Below are 18,554 nucleotides of genomic sequence, written 5' to 3' on the forward strand. Positions count from 1 at the left end.
ACCCAAGTAGCCACAAACATTAACGTATAGCTCTATTATAGCACTAATTCAGCATCGCTAATACCAAATGGCAGTGTATCTGTTTTTTGATGCTTATAGGTCTTCTATCAACATTATTAATGCATATAAATATTAATGAAAATAAGCATTTATGATAGCTCTATATGCGTATTTAGTGCGACCATAACATTAGGCTAGAACATTTATACATTGGGCATTGGGTATCTGGCTGCAAGTTTTTGTCTCGAAATAAACATAACATAACCCTTCGAATTATTATTGAATTGTAATAAGATTGTTTTGTTTATTTCCAGACCCTGAGTGATCTTTTCAAACATAATACATGATCTTTTTCAAACACAACGAAAAAGACGCACATTGCAGAACATACATAAAACATAAGCACAGATACAGAGCATCAAACAGGAAGTAAAATGGAAAACTGTAATGTCGAAATATAAAATTTAATGCGGAATACTTCGCCGTTTTATTCGTACCAATCTGTGTTGACAAAACTAATATACAGGGAAACTTCGATATAACGTACCCTCGTTATAACGTACCCTCGATATAACATCACTCGATATAACGTAGACATTTCCAAAATGCAAAGAAATTTTTTTTTAATATTTTGTTTTCTGAAAGAACAACGAACTATCTGTACTGTGATGCTAAACATGTTTTGTACCTTTAATCAATCCCGAGATACAGCTGATTTTATGATTTCGGATTCTAAATGAATCAAGCTTTAATCAACAGTATGAAGGAAACATAATGAGAAAGGCAGCCTTCGTCTTCTAATTGAATTTATTCATTAACTTTACTAAAACAGCAACACAACAATGTATTTTAGGCTACGTTTGTGAGTCCTTTATTAGGCTTCGATATAACGTACAATTCGATACAACGTACAATTTTGAAAGTGAAATGTACATTATAACGAAGTTACCCCGTACCTCCTTCTTTTCTATCTATTGTTCACTGAAGAGTGTTTAAGAATTTCTCGGTTAAAAAGGGTTTAGCGACCATTTCTACCTTAACACGGGCTCTGGTACAGTTCGTCAAAGTATGGCAGGGGATTCAAACATGACATGGCATTTAACATGCTATAACTGGTAATTCAAAAGCTTGAAAATGGCATTCTTCAACCAACATGATCTGTGTTTTCGCGTTTATTTGTTGCTCTCTCAATATGTGATTATTTGTTTATTGAATAATGAAGTTCACCTTCACGTTACATTTAATCGTGTTTTTTGAATCAGAAAATTATGGAATATATCACATTTTGGCAATGTAAATTCGAGCGAATATGTTTCTTGCGAATGCTCTAAGATTTCGTTATATTACATTGCTATTTTATTTCCGATCAATCTGGTCTCCAAATACCATTTCGAACAGCAAGAGCTTCTGCTGGATACAGCATAGAGACTGGCTATGAACTGATTCACCATCGATGAGCGTTTGCACCAATTTATTGGTGCATGTTTCGAGAGAAACGGAAACATTTTTATAAAGCATTTTTTTTTTTTTCATTTTGCTTGAGGAGCATAAGTCACAAACAGTGTCTTCATGAGTATGAGAAGTGAAAATTTATGTCACAAATTTAGTAATTATACTATTTTAAATAACTCAATTTTTCCGTTTTATTTTTCTCTTCAAATCAATTGTCTCATGTATAATGTATACCTCTGTAGCATATCGTTTAAAATTTTTTAATCCGGATATGGATCACTCGTTGGGCTCTTGTTCGAGTATATTCACTTATGAGGGCGATTTGTAGCTTTCAGTCCCAAATTAATTAAACATTTTTTTGGCATTTTCACTCGTTCCGCGTTTCACGCGTTGGTTCACTTCAAGTAGTGTTGCCACGTGTGCAAATTTATCTGGACAGGTACAGATTTTTATGAATGTTAAATTGATGGGCTTAGAATGAAAGGGGTGTAAGTGATTTGATCGATTTCTCTACATCGACTCTCGTTTTTGGTCATAACTTAGCTGCAAATACATTCCCAGCTGTATTTGACAATGTGGAAGGTAGGTCAGAACCTCATCTATCGGATACTATAGCAAACTTAAATTGGAACGTTTTTGCAATTGAGTTATTAAGTAAAGAAAAAGTTGATGAAGAGAAATCGAGCAAGTCACTTACACCCCTTGCATTCTAAGTCCCTAAATTTCTACCAAGTGGGACTGAACAAGCAAGAAAAAGATTCGATTCCAATTATTTAACCCTTGAGCCTTCTGTCATATTAGATCGTCAAAACCTCTCTAATTTAACAAGCATCAACGATATATTGGAAGCGTTTATGTGTTTATACGATGGGGTTTTTCAAAAGCTGGAAAATGAAAACCGTGCCCTAAAAATAAAATTGTTCCCTTATTAAATCACTGTTACAGAAAATATACATGTGCTGGATAAGTGGACAAACAAGTCTGAAACTAAGCTTCTTTCGTATTTTCTAAGTTTTAATTTTTGAAAGCTTCGTTCTTAATATTATTGTTATGCCTCATTACTCGGCAATCACCGAACGATTTTTTCTTATTATTACAATAACAAAACTAAGCTTCTGAATCGAGCTCTATACTAATAAAAACATACTTTTCTTTGCAATAGATATTTTAATAATATAGATTTCGGCACATATTTTTGGAAGAGAAAGTACACGTCGGAAAATTTTTTTAACTTTTCCAGTACAGATGACAATGTGGCAACATTTATCAGCATTTATTATCCGGATGCCAGAGACTAATATGACGAATATATCTCATCAATGAAGAACAGATGACACTGGCAAGCATTTTCTTCGGTTATCACAGAGAGATGAAATTAGAGCAAATTGATCACTTTTCTCTGTTTTCCCAGAACTCTGAGGATTTTAGTCATAGAGTTTGAATAATTTAAAAAATATATTGAATTGATTCACAATGATGAAATGAAAATTATGAAAATCTGGACATAGAAATTACAATTTAATCACCAATAAGACCAACTTTAACACTCGCGACAATCTGCTCGCAATTTGGATTTATAGCTAAACTAACACGGCGAAATGATTTACAACCCGATCTATTATCACTTGATTCATAAACATGAATACATCGCAATAAATTATGGTAAATCAAGCGAAGTCGAAAAAATAGTATAATTTCTACGTGAACCACTGACCATAAAATATCCTAATTAAAGTCCGACCCGTGCCGAATGGATTACAGGCGAATTAATGTACGGTGATTTGCATTCACCACAAATCAACAGATACGGCAAAATAACAAAATTTCCACCCCGTTGGCAGCGAAAAATTACCGTTCGCTCTTCATTTGAAAATAGGGACGAATGCAATTACGAATGCTACCCTTCGCACCGACGGCAGCGAAATATGATTGCATTACAGCACTGGAACAAATTGTTTATTGTTTCAATTTGCAGCAAAGCTTCAAATGTGATTTAATTAGCTCTTTGATTGCGCTCATTTGTTATTTACGATTTAATGGCACAATGCGATTTTATTGCCGCTTGTAGGCAACAAATACGTGACGAGAGGCTGATCGCTGGTTAGCCGATATAAATCTCCTCCGAAGCCATTCTGCCACAATATGAAATTGCAATCGATTGTTGGAATGCATTGGAAAAGGTCATATATCTGTCGGTGAGAATGGTATTTACCTACCGGCAAAAATGGATATTTTTATTATTGGTGTTTATCGGCCCGTATCTGACGCTTCGAATGAAACAAACATTAATTAATGTTTCAAACTTCTGTGTGACAACTGCAACAAAGTTGGGAGTATAATTGTTATTCTATCCTGAAGGATTGCATCCCACGTCACCAATGCAGGACACGAACCACTCAGAATTGTGGTGTAGCCAGCGAACCGGAAAATTACACCGACTCACCCCGAATCTGCGCCATTTCATTAAATCGCTAATTTTCTCGAAAAAAGATCAATTCGCAAAAAGTATTCAAAAACCACAATGAACGCATCGAGTGGTTTCGCCCTTAAAAAGCAGGAAGCCATCAACTTCCCGCTGATTCTGTCTCGCTCGAGTGGCTCACACTCCCGATGAAGAAAATTTCTTTCGTCAAGACACAGGAATACTCCAGTCGTGTGGATATTTTCCGCGTTGAGCAAAAAACCCGGTTGTCTCCCTCTTCTTTTGCTCGATATCTCCCAATCTCGTCGACTAATCTCATGTCATCTTTTTCAGGGCTTCCCAGGTTCCAGTCTGAGAACAGCGCTTCGCTGTTATTACGCAATTGGTTATAAAAATTCCAACGCAACAATGTGTACTGCTTTTTGAGCTCGGATCCAAAATTAGGAAACCAGTTTGCGCACACATATAAAAAGCTCGACACACCACAGTGCCAGGATTTCATTTGGGTTGTTAAATCGGGCAAGTAACAAAACAGAAATGGAACGACGAACAGCAAGATGCCGTTAAAAAGACAAAATTTTGCAGCGAATAGAAATGCCCTCTGCAGTTGGATCAAAAGCATTGAAACGCTCTCCGGTTCTTTGCTTTTCACAATCAATTACGGAACAATCTGTTGATCCTGCCAGCTGCCAGCTATCTAATTTGTCGCTATATTTCATCACTTCCAACTAATTCTTAGTGATGTAACGTGCGCCAGCATCGAATGTTTTTTTCGTGGAGACGCAGGGTTGTTTTTCATATTAGGAAAACAAATATTTTTCGCTTATTTCATATCCAATTTTCATAACGTTGGAATACTATTCTTATTAAGCTACTCACTGAAAAAATTATTCCAAACGATTCCCACAAACGAATTTGAATATTCACCGGAGGAATCTGTTGACGCCAGTTAGCAGCCCATACGCATAAAAAGTGCTCATAAGAAACCTCAAAATCCCCATGTTGAAAACAATAACCGAGAATGCCGAAGGCAGCGCCACGCATACATATACCATCGAACGCCATCCCCATCCCGCTTCCTCCCATCATCCACAGACTCAGTCCCATACTCGCTCCCCTTGAGATTGACTCTTTTCGCAGGCGCAGGAAACCATCATTAGAAGTAATGATAATAAGAAATAATGATAATGATAAAAATGCCATAGGCAGAGCGCGAGTGATGATGAAAACAAAACAAAACAAAAAAATGAACACACACAGACAAAGAAAACAAAATCCTGGAAGATTGAACTATATGTGAAACGACGGTGCCGTGAAATGGTTTGGCAAAAAACGCGAAGAGAAAAGACAACCGTATGAGCGAAGAAACAAAACGATAAATCAAACGAATGGCGTTAAATTTTGCAGGGCCGTGTCGTAAAAACAGTGAGAGTGGGGGATTCTAGTACGAACCGAACACATCTCCGGCACGTTGACAAAGCTGATGTCGAGAGCGGAAAAAAATAACATGCGATCTGATGTTTTGATGAAAAATGAGAAAAACGGTAAAGGCAAAAAAATGAACACAAATTATAAGAGTAGGTTATAAAAACGAGAGATAATTTTTATTGAAAATATACATAAAATCATGTTTTATTAGAGCTGTCTTTTATTTTTCATCCCGGCATCCGCCTCGGAAGAATTCCCTACGCAAATGGATTGGTGGGTGGTTGGTGACATTGTGGCGTGCGGTATTCGCTCCCGTTTTTATTGGCTCGAGATGCCTGGCCGAGTAAATCATTTCACGCCGTTTGGAGCCAAGAGGCACCTTACAGAAAGGGCGTTATCTTTATGACTTATTTTCGCCGTCGCATTCATGGATTGAGACAGTGGTGGAAAACATGTATCAGCAGGCCGCGGAAGGAACTCTTCACGAGCCAGCCGGCTACGTACTGAATCACGAAACAACAGATGGCGACCCCTCCTCTAACCCACCAACCAGTTGGTCTTATCGCGTACACCATTTATGTGTGTAATTTTTCACGCGGCCAAATTATTCAGGGCCAAAATCGTGGGAAATATATTCCTCCTCTTACTCTATTTATTTTTCCTCTAGGACGGACAAAGAACAGACAGGTAAGTCTTACAGATACGCTGATGCACCTAATGGAGCAGACTCATCAGAAAGCAAAGACAACACCCGGTGAGTAGTTGACTCTATCTGCCTTTGAAGTGGCTGCCGACAAAGATTATCCACCGTTTCACAGACGTCAGCATCGATTTTTTTCTTACATCAAATTAGGGAAAGTAAAACAGAGAAATTAGGGTGGCTTATGATTAGCACCTAAAATAACTCGAATGAACAATAAACCACTTCGCAGAAGCCGGGGAGAGAAAAATAACATTTACAGACAGGTGGAATGAACGGAACCATAATGTAAATTTTGAGCTTCTAGGAAGTGCTATTGTGTTTCCAGGTAATAAAATACCGGAACATAGCGACGGATAAACAGAATATATTTTTCGTTACAGGCAGTGGCTTGTCTAGCCTACCGCAAATTTCGATGATATGTTGAATTTCGTTCCTATTTTTTGGGTGTGTTCGATGTCAGATACAAACAGTAGCTGAGTAGGACAAGTATTGGATTCTAGACCTTCCAGGAAAACCGAATGTAGAATCCGAATGTAGAATCTAGTTCTCATTTTCACAAATAAAGTGTTTTAATTGACCCAGAGGAGTGGTAAAGTTTTTTTTGGTTATGGTTCCAGGTGAACTAATTTGACCAGTGCACACATCGATGTGAAAATGTAAATCAAATAGACAAGCGATAGATCAAATGAAAGATACTGAACTTTGCGGATCAAGGTATAAAACGTTAGAAGAAGTGGAAACCGATTATATTCTCTTTATGTTGATGTTTAGATAAAAAATGAGAAAAATAATGAAGTCAAAAAAAAATCGATCTTGTACTGTTAAAGAACTGCGCTATTCATTAACTAACTCGCTGATCGACAAGAAAAACATATTCCGCTGCAATGCTAGCAAAAATCGAACTATTTTGACAGAATTTACAGGGTTTTTTTTTTCTAATGCCAAGCATTTTGTTAGTTATTCAAATTAGAATCTAACATCCGTTATGATTTTTTTGTGATTCGATGAGAAGCATAGTTGACGAGATACCTTTTTTGTGAAGTTACTTTTTATTAACTGTAACTAAGGCATAATAGGGAAACGATATATAGATCATCTCAATTATGGTCATTGTACCAAATAGAGCACTGAGAGCAAAAAGCAGACAATCGGATATCCCCGTCCGGGATATCTTAGGAAGCCGTGATACTGATCTTCTGCTTCATCTATACCTGTTCCTCAGAAATGCCGATGTCAACGTTTAATGATGTTTTCTTCCTTGTGTCCCTGTTTCATATCCCTCCTATCCGATCTATAAACTTTTACTTAGTCGCGGCCTTACATACACACACTCTTTACAGATACACGGGCCAAAGGTTGTGCAGTCCACTGATCATTCAACAAGAGCCAAAGGTTGTACCGCTCATGACAACTCTACACGAGCTGATGATTGCGCCGGTTAGTGACCATTCTATCCTGGATTCCTCGAGTCAAGAAGACGCACCACGCTAGATATGGGGTACATACTAGGGGGGCGTTGCTGATTAATGGTCAGCTGCATTCCAATAGGAAGTATCCCGTGTCGGGTACGGGTACAGAGCATTGGAAACAGCAACATCACAATTACGAAAACACTTGTAATACTCACCTCGAGCCAACCGCGAGTAATCGGTTACATATTACTAACATAGTTATAAGGCAAACATTGTCGAAATATTGAACTCCCGACCCCGTCAGGTTGACGCCACATGAGCCTTAATACAAATATATATTTTGGATTAAAAAAAAAAATTATGCTCAAATCATCATATTTTTTCGTATATAAAAAAAGTTTTCTTAGCTTACTTATGTATCTGTCAATCGCAATGGAAGACCCGACTTCATTTACATTCTACAAAAAATATCTATCATTGAAGGTTCACTCCTGCTCCCAATAGTGTATTTATAAATAAGATTGATGGAAAAAAACTGTTTTTAAATTCAGTATTTGTTTGTCAGAGTCGATATCTCCTTATGTAATGTTTATGTCAAATATGTCCACGCTCTGTTCGACTAATTGTCCATGATTTTGACAACATATTGAAAATCGTCGAGTGCAATCGTTATGTAAGCACTGTTTCGATCATGTTTCAACTATACATTGCACGAAAATCGTTCGCAGATTGGACACAAAAAGAAACTCGATGCATGGCACGGAAACTCTACTGAAATGCGTCAAAATCGATCCATTTCTAAAGCGAACGGTGATGGTTTCCCATGTCTCCGAAAGTGCGGTTTTGAGTTCATGAACCGGGGTGTACTGCTTTCCCTCAGAGTAGATTCTACGTATTAAGATCCCCCAAAGATTTTCAACAGGATTTTAGTCTGGAGAGCGAGCCGGTCAGTCCAATAAGTCAAGTTATTGGTCCTTAATCCATTGCTGAGGTTCCTTGCTGGTATGAATAGCTACATTGTCTTGTTGAGGATATCTACGCAATAAACGGTAGAAGAGAGGATTTGAAAGATGTGAAAGCTATCTTGAGTTTTCCGGTTGCACAGAATCCCGCCCAAACTATGCATGAACCTCTACCAAAGTTCCTGATTGAAAATACTATACCAGTACCCGTTGAATACATCAGGACAATCCAAATTGATTATTTTTTTCGTCACTGAAGATAACCTAGCAATGTAAAAAGTAAAAAAAAATCCGTTTTGCTTTGAACAACTTTTCGTTATTCGTTATTGCTTTATTTTCATAAGCGATTTTGAGGTATTCGAAGCTGTTCTTACTATTTCCTGCTTATCCCGGTCAGAGAGCTTCGATTTACGTTGAGCTCTCTTCTTCTTATCGTATCCTTGAGGATTCGCCAAATAATTGAACACTACATGATGGGATCGTCCAATCCGATTTCTCAGTTTCTCTGATACTAACATTTTCTTGGTGAAATGCATCGATTTGTCCTTTTTCTCTCTCCGTGAGCACTTTTCCCTTTCCTTAATTTATCAAAACAACTAAAACAATGAAAAATTATACTGTTCTTATACAAACTGAACACTTGAAAAATACAAAACCATTTATTTACGCTCAGCGCTTCGATATACATATATGAAAATCATGCAGTGTATGGTAATTACCAATACCAATACACTATAAATTGAAGCGTTGTTTGTTTGCAATGACACAAAGAAGCGTGATCATCTCCTGGTCTTATAGAAGTTGGACAGAGTGTGCATCGCTTGTGACTCCTCAGAAATTTCTGGAGCATTTAGGGCTAGATAAATATCAAGTGATTACTACACCCTCGTGTCTATGGCGAATGATACTGCTGAAGAAATTTCGCTTTTGAATAAGTCCTATGTAACAAATTTAAACAAACCGATATAATGGATGCACACTTTTCGTTTTCAGTCATTGAATGTATTGCAAAAACAATCCTTCAAATATCTATCCTCTTTACCTTTTAATCACTGTTACAAAAAATGTCCAATGTACAAATTTGGATTTAAGGCACTCGACTGTTATAGTAATGCATCGAAATCCGGACGCTTAAGCGCTAACGAATATAACTTCAACTACTAAAAATTATTGACACCTCATTTCATGGAAAATTAGCGTTCCTATAGAATTAGAAGGCCTTCATCTATGTTATGAATCACAGAATTCCACAAAATTATGTTATATTTGTTCAAAATTTGAAATTTATTTCATCGTGTCGTGATTTTAAATCCGGACACTTTTTTAATCATGCGCATCCGCATGCGCATTTAATCATCACATCCGGACACTTTTGCTTTTAAATCCAGACACGTGTTTTCTTTGCAATTCTTTGAGAGAAAATATTTATTAATCACTGTAAAACTTATTAACGTGTGCGTCATAAGCAGCGGGACTAAATGGAAACACGTTTGGTACAACAGTTTTATAATAAATCAATCATTTATTGTATTTTCACAAGATGACCATATATGTGTATATATGGCGCCATATATATACATTTTCAAAATTACAAAATGGCGGATTACATATTCTCTCAGAACCCTATCAATAGGGGTATCAAACGAAAGAGATTGACTAGTAGAACACGGTTATTTATGAAAAATGCAAATCCAAAAGTTTTAAGAAATTGTTGAATGGTTTTATTGTAGAGAAATATACTAATGATACAGATAATGTACTAAAAACTAAAACACTTTTAAGTAAAATACAATTTTAAGTTCAACGGTTTCATTATAATTAAATATAATAATAATACAGATGATGTACTAAGAGCTAGAAAATAAATGGGCAAGTAGCAGTTAGTAGTTTTCACACCCCTTCCTTCATTAATCTTGGGCATTGATGAGACTAAAATAAAATGGTGGAGCATGTAATGAAAAAACTAACTATAGATAATGGAAATCTGACGTGGTCCATTTTGGATTTACATTTTTCATAAATAACTGTGTTTTAATAGTCAAGCCCTTTCATTTGATACACATATTGATGCAGTTTTGAAAAAAAATATATGGCACCATTTTGCGGAGGTGGCCATTTTGGATTTTTATTTTTCATGAATAACTGTGTTTTACTATTCAATCTATTTCGTTTGATATCCATATTGATGGAGTTCTTAGAAAATATGTATTCCCCCATTTTGTAGCGGCCGCCGCCTTGGATTTATATTTTTCATGAATAATTGTATTCTACTAGCCAAGCCCTTTCATTTGATACCCATATTGAAAAGGCTTAGAAAAAATATATATGGCGCCATATTGTGCTGGCGGCCATTTTGGATTTGAAATTTTCATAAATAACTGTGTTCTTCTAGTCAAGCCCTTTCGTTGGATAGCCCAAATTGATGGGGTTTTAGAGAAAACTTGAAATTCGCCATTTATAGCGGCCGCCATTTTGGATTTTCAAGATCATTAAATACGCATTTTTATAATGACTGCAGAGATAAAGGTGTGTTCCAAGTTTCAGATCAATCGGTCAACAGGAAGGGGGTTAAATTTCTATTAATTTGGGACAGCGCTACAAAGTTACAAAGTTACCCACGTACACACAAACGGGTCATACAATCGACCCCGTCGTGTATACCGAAGAGTTTTCCAGTTTCCCGGGTCAAAAATCTTTGCTCCATATTCCATACTCCATACTAAGGCTTCTAAAATACCCCTATGCAACTCCTTCAACGAGAAATTTAATCGTCAACTTTTGACCGTCCGGATTTGAAATCATTTTCTGATTGTGCTTTTTATTCCGGACATGGGTTTGTGAAATTCACATCAATTTTAGATTTTTTACTTTTTCTTGTTAACAGCTAGGTACTGTGTTTGACACTAAACTAAATTGATACAATAGTAACTATCAGTCACATTTATTCAACATGCAAAAAATTGTATGGTTTTGGCATGATATTGAATGTAATAAAAAGTGTCCGGATTCAGAAGCATCACTGTACTTCGGACGCCATTTTCCTCCGACACTCGAAACGTCCGAAGTAACAAAGCAATCAAAACAACATAAAGTCGTACTTCGGTCGTTTTGAGCATTTGTTTCTTTCGGGTGTTATTATCTTTATTAGTGCAATTCAAAGACTGATGATCTGCGACTGAATAATAATGATCTGCCATTAGCTTGAAGTGCAGATATTTGGATTGTTTTTCAGTAGTTATTTTCAAATGCTTATCGCGCAATGTAATTTGACCGATGTACAAACAATTTTTGACTCCATCAAAATTTAAGTGCTGGTCAACCAGGTCATGTTGCTTCGATCGAAAAAGGTAATAATCGGACGGAGCAATGTCTAGAGAATCTAGAATCTAGAATAGGACGGGTGTGATACGACCTCGTATTTCAGCGTTTCCATGTATGTTTTGAACGGTTCCGCGACATGCGGCCTAGCATTGTCGTGCTGCAATATAACTTTATCATGTCTTTGCTCGTATTGTGGCCGTTTTTCCTTCAGTGCACGGCTCAAACGCATCAATTGTCGTCGGTAGAGGTCGCCCTTAATGGTATCATTCGGTTTTAGCAGCTCATAGTATACCACACCCAGCTGGTCCCACCAAATAGACAGCATAACCTTCTGGCCGTGAATATTCCGCGCGGCCGTCGATGTGAATACATGGCCGGGGTATCCATACGTTGCCCGATGTTTAGGATTGTCGTAATGGACCCACTTGTCAACGCCAGTAACGATTCGATGCAAAAAACCCTTTCTTTTATGCCGTTGGAGCAGTTGTTCGCACGTGAAAAAACGGCGTTTTACGTCTCGTGGCTTCATACGGCACCCAATGTCCTATTTTTCGGATCATCGCATTGCTTTTCAACGATCGGATATGATTTGCTCAGCTACTCCAAGTGTATCTGCAAGTTCTTGTTGCGTTTGTGCCTCCAATTCTTCATCCTCAATTTTTTTTGCGGTCCGGAACGTTCTTCGTCTTCCAAGTCAAAATTACCACTTTTAAACCGTGCAACAGAGCGTTCGCTCAGTTGGAGCATGGTCACCATAAACTTCCACCAAAATGTGACGACTTTCCGCAGCTTTTTTTCTATATATTGAAGTAATGAAGTAACACTCCCCGCAAAAACACTCTGGTTGGTACGAAATTCGACATATTCGAAGTGGCAAAATACTATGTTGTTACGCTTCAACTTTTTGACATATACTGAAAAAGACGACGCGAAATGACAGTAGCTTTCCAACGAATGTCTGGAAATTTGATTCACTGGAATAATAATCAAGTTACGCCATCTGTTGCAAAACCAAAGAAACTTACCGGTACAACTAATATAAGCAAAAGCTATATATGGAGGAAATAGTAATGGCTGATATTACATCATATTCCTAGAAGATTGTTTTATCAAATATGATTCCATATCACACCATAGAAGATTCTTGATACGATAACACGGTTTTCATTAAAAAGACACGTTCCCCTTTCTTGAATGGTTCAAAATATTTAATTGAAAGTGATGGCTATTAAAGGCTGCACACTTTATCATCTTTCAGACAAAAAATGCTTAGTTTTTGAAGTCAAACCATTTTTCGCAGATTTTCGTAAAAATCGAAGTGCTGCTGTACATATGTGTACAGTGTACATATCACACAGTCGAAAACTGCTAAAGCTAAACTGTTTCCCTGGTCGGTCTTGCTTGGTGTGACGAAATTCCCTTCGTTTATGGAGCAAAGCACAGTTCAATCCTATCAATTGTTTTTGGTAACGTTCAATTTTCGCTGATCCCAGAAAACACAAAACGCTGTATTCTTTCCGATGCAATTCGACCTTGCGGATGATGGAACAGGTTGGTCGCGATCAACATGTGATCTATTGCGCTTGGGTTTCTTGGAATATAGCCACTTTTCATCCGAGGTAACGAATTAAACATTTAGATTGTTTGTTTCCATAGTTTTCAAACGTCGAAAAACAGTTAATTGGTGATTCTTCTGCAGGTTGTTGTTGTTAAGTTTGGCCATCATATATCGAAGATTGGGGTTTTCAGATATTGAATCTATTGATATTGAATCCTTTTTTTTCTAAACTCTTCTTTTATTTATAATTTCCTTAACAAAGTAATATTTTTCCCTATGAAGTTTATTGATTTTACAACCTCTTCAAATGTCGCATTCTTACTTTGATTATTTTACAAATAAAAAGTCACAGGAGGGTTGTGTCCGAGGCACGACCGCATAGTTGACGTAGGATTTCGTTAAGCTATCTGTTGATTTTGGATATGTTTGAAGAATTACATCGTTAAACTCTTTGATAATGATTTGGTACCCTGAAAAGGGCCGTTTTGTTTGGTTGTTGGGTATTGTTTATTCACTCCATCAGTGTTTACCGAGTGATGATGACAGAAGGATGGTAAACAGTCGTTGGATGGTGCGTATCAGATAAAAGACACCTGAGTGGAACGAAATATGATGAAAACCGTCCTCTGTGATCCTAGACGAGATGCCATTCCCTGTGTATGAGAGTCAAATGCGTAAATAATGAGCTATTTTAAAAGCTCAAAAATGGTTTGTATGTATGCAAGCAGACATCTCTTTTTGTTTTCTTTTCTCTTTTCATTTGGGATTGTGCAAAAAAAAAGTCCATACGACGTCAATGGGGATCGAACCAAGGCCGGCTGGAACGCAAAGTTACTTTACACGACCACGCTATCCATATAGCTGCCAGTGCTATTATAAAGGAGCCTGATAATATTACACCTCATCATAAAATGAAGTTGTAAGGTTTTTTCTAAGACGATAAAGAAGAACATGAACGAGAATATATCTTTCTATGTCTGGGCCGTGTGTTTGGCAAACTATACGAAAAGCTTTCATATGCTTTCATTTAAATGTGTTTCCTATTCCGTTCCCTCATATTGGCTGTAGCATATATTCTACAAATGATATACATGTATTGGGGAGTAGAACATTTTATGTTATCTTTCAGCTCATTTAATGTAATAAATCGGGATGCAGAACATGTGCTAAAAATTAACTTTGGGTGTATTGATGAAATAAAGAAAAAACTACTCACCAATGTAATATAAGACCGAACACAATTATAAATTTTTCTCATCAGTAAAAACATATTACTTCAATAGCGAGAAAACATATTTCAAGTAGAAAAGGTAATTTTTTATTTTTTTTTAAATTGAACTAACAACACCTAATACTAAATGTAGAGCATATGGGAAATCACTATTTCTTCACTTTTCCAATTTTTCTCGCCGTATCAACTTTCCTTGGGTGAAAATGAACACAACAGAACAGACAGCTTAAAACAAACGACCCATTCTCGAGCGGGAACACATCTTGGTTTTTATTTATGAAAATTGAAATAAATCGTTTCATATATCAAGTCATTTTTAACACAACTGCTACCATATACAATTTTACACTTACACTAATGTGCTAAATTTTTCACAATACACGATCGGTCATTGATATGAAAGTTCACGAAGCAACCAAAATTAATGTTCCAAATTTAAATTTTATTTGCTAGAATTAATCGTACCTTACTTGCAATACAAAAATGCCCCCGACTTGCATATATTTGCAATGCCGATTTCCCCTGGGCACCTTGGTTTTGATGTCTCTGTTAGGGACCCGCCGCATGTGTCGTCGATTTCGACCAATCAGAAGTGGGAATTTCCGTTAGGATAGGGGTTGAGATTTTTCAATTGTTCGATGGTTAGTTTCATGACATATATTATTTTCTCCAATTAAAAACCATTGTTATGGAGTTCCGAAATCGATTGGCGCAAAAATTTCATCAATCCTTTATGGAATGACTGAGAATGAATGACTGATTGGACAATTTTCACGATGTGCTCGATTTTCGATTCTTAATTTGTACCCTAATATGTTCCCGAAAGACGTAATCCTACGTCAAAAGGATCAATGATTGTTAAAACGCCCTCATGAAAAGTGAGATCATCAGAATTTATCATATGACCGGAAAATGAAGCTGTTGAATTTTTTTATTAAACGTAGATGGTCGGGGAAGTGGACAGATAATTTGATGCTCTATAAACACTTTGAAGCGTATAGGAGTAGTTAAAACCCCCAAAATAAAGCGTTTCTTTGTTACAGAAAAGATAGGCTTCGCTGAGTCTGAAGGCCCTACGTCTGGAGGCCCTACGATCACTATGGAAGTCACTCATATAGAATAGGTGAGGGGGATATGACAATAAACATTATTTTCAATACGCTGGTAAAGTCATATATGGAGTAAATAGTATCCTCTGAAAAAACTGCGAATGCGAAAAGGTTTTATGTTGTGTTCACAACAACCGCCAGCTGATACACTTTGTTTGCACAGGGACGCAGTTGAGAAAAGTTAATCAAAAAACGAGATTGAAAATGAACCTGCCTTCCTGTAACAGATCATATTCCGCAGTGGGCAAGGTGGCCACGGACAGAATTACTAGAATCGTTAGATGCCAATTCCAACTGTAAAAGGGAATAGATAAATATTTTTAGAAAATATCATTCAGTTTCTCCAAATATTATTTTGTTTTTATCAATTTACCAACATCAAATATAACATGAGACAAATTTAGAATTGAACATAGGCGTTATTCTATAATTTCCGTAATTTTTTTTAAATAATAAAATTTGGATGAATGTCTACGTGGACAACAGGGAGAGGGGATAGCCAACGTCTACCCTTGTCCATGAAGGGGCAGGGAGGGAGTCTAAAAACGTACTTTTTTTGTCCACGAGGTATGTGGACAGCCCCTTATTTTAAAATATTTAATAAATTTTCAAGACAAAATCATGTGAACAATTGATGTGACCGTTCATTTTGACCGGTCGGTTGTTCTAGTGTTAAACACTTTCCTCCACAACTGCTATTTTCTACGTCGAAAATCCAGGACTAACACATTTCGGCGTCCTCACACCAAGTTCTTAGTCAGTCTATTGGAATATTTATGATGTCGGAATTCGTCTTTTGGAAAAATATTGAAGGGTTCATGCTGGAAAAATAAAAAATCGGTCGCTTCACTAATTTTTTACCTCATTCATATATTGATAGATTTACCTGATTTTTACACTAATCAATTTGGATATTCCCTAACAGTTGCAATATAGAAAATTACTATTTTTTTCTGTATTATAGTGATTTTCAACACATTTTGGCTGGTTCGTCGCTTTTGACTTCCATTTTTGGAAGAATGTCGGGAGTGAGAATTGAACTCGTGACCCTGAGCGTGAGAGTCACGGATGTTACCACTACGCAAGATCGCCTCCACGAATAAATTACTAATATTTCATCAGTCGATACCGTTCTGAATCATATTTCGGACACTTTGTTCTAATATCTTGAATTGCTTAATGCACTGATGACATAACTATAAAATTAATATCACAATTGCTTCTATAGAGTAATCCCTTGGTTTCACTATCATTTCATATGAGAACTACATTTGAATTTTAACATTATCGGCAAAATTCTGACAACACTACTCATTATCGTTTGTGTTTGAGGTTTACTTAGCGTGAGCACGTAGAATTTACCCGTTCATAAATATTTAAATTTCTCTCGTGTTTCATCAGGTTTCATCATCGCTATCAGTTTACTGTGATTGCATGGTAAGTGTTTCGCAGTTGATAATAAGGTATAATCAAGTGTAATGTAATTTTCGTCCAAAAAATTACAAAATAAAGTGTCCGAAATTTGAATTCAATCTGCCGAAATTTGATTTAGTGCCCGAAGTTTGATTTTTATTCGCTTCATTTGAAAACCATTTTACTCGATTATTTTTTTATGTTTTCAATCAAATAGGTGCCAAAGTAGAAGCTTAAAAGCTCAATATATACTAATTTATATATTTATATATTATTTAATATAACTAATTTATTGAAAATATCAACCGAATAATACTTGTGCATAAAGTTTAGCTCTGTTTTCTGCATCATATGCCTTAAGCGTCCGAAATAGAGTTAAAATAAATGTTTCTAATGTCCGATACATTTGTGCAGGCCGCAAAGCGTTTTCCTAACACGAACTGTAAAATTAGACACTGGGATGGTACAAAAAAAGCGGCAGGCACTTTCGTATCCGAGAGTGAGAGAATATAGAACAGCTCGCCACAGATAGGGCGAACGGTCATAGCAGAGTATTTTTATTTGGAAAAATCAAAGATATTATTAATCAACATGCTACCAATAGTCAAAACTACGTCCTACATCATCTCAAGAACGATCATATTCATAGCAAAATTCAATAGTTTGGATTTTTCCGTTCTGTGGAATTCCATGGAACGTAGGGATTCCGGCAATCCTGAGTGCATCGGTTGTCGAATAAAAAGTCTCCTGGGCTCTATAATTAATGTTGAAACATCAGAGGAATAAAAGAATACGCCGCTTTTGGTGGATTTGGAAATTGAATTTTCTTCGGATAACTCATCATACGGAAACACGAATTGGCTCACTGGACAACACATAATCGATTATCCGTCATTCAGCTACTAATGCGGTAATTGAACGGTAATCATTTGACCCGCGCAAATGTGCAAATCAAGCGAAGTTTCTCAGCCATCGGGCGACTGCTGCTGGCATTTGCTGATGAGATTCTGCCTCTTTTCAGCCTCCGGATTTAGTATCATAAACCTAATCATATGCCCCGGGAACGATTCGATTAGCTCTACGCTGCGTGCTCGTTTCACGTAAAGCATCAAATCAAGCTGAAGACCCTGCCAGCCATGATTGGATTTTACGTACCGACCTCCAAAGGCTAAATCGTCGGCTTACACAGGTGCGGGCAGGGCGCTGAATCTGAAAGGCGCTGAAATATGGCGGCCAGTGCGGGAAACATCAGCGATCACACCCTGCCTAATTGAGTGGTTATTGGTGCGTGGCGTGAGAAACGATTACGGTTATTGCCTCATGCTGATTGCATGATGAAAAGCGACCGAGCGAAAATATTTTTTTCTCCCCATAGCATCGCTTTTGGGATGATAACTTTTTGTCGAAAGCCTATGATGGTTCCAAAAACCCACACACCCGTACATTCTGAGGCAAATCCTCTGAACGATATGCGAAAGCAGGGACGACTCGAACGTCGCCAGCGCGACTGTTTCGAGCTAACCACCGACAGAAAATAGCTGTC

At 37.0% G+C, this 18,554-nt stretch overlaps 1 protein-coding gene across 2 annotated transcripts in view; it reads left to right on the plus strand.

The window, feature by feature from the left end:
* The window catches only part of LOC129772787 (uncharacterized), a 398,153-nt gene that overhangs the window by 169,861 nt on the left and 209,738 nt on the right, over window positions 1-18,554 (plus strand). Inside the window, exon 3 of one of the 2 annotated variants that reach the window (XR_008742637.1) lies at window positions 4,208-5,466. The exons of the other annotated variant lie outside the window; for it this stretch is intronic. The gene's annotated coding sequence lies outside the window, so the exon portion shown is untranslated. Of the gene's footprint in view, window positions 1-4,207; window positions 5,467-18,554 lie in introns of those variants that run through there. 2 annotated transcript variants of the gene reach the window in all.

This window comes from Toxorhynchites rutilus, chromosome 3, assembly GCF_029784135.1.
Source record: "Toxorhynchites rutilus septentrionalis strain SRP chromosome 3, ASM2978413v1, whole genome shotgun sequence".
In the NCBI taxonomy this organism is placed as follows: domain Eukaryota; kingdom Metazoa; phylum Arthropoda; class Insecta; order Diptera; family Culicidae; genus Toxorhynchites; species Toxorhynchites rutilus.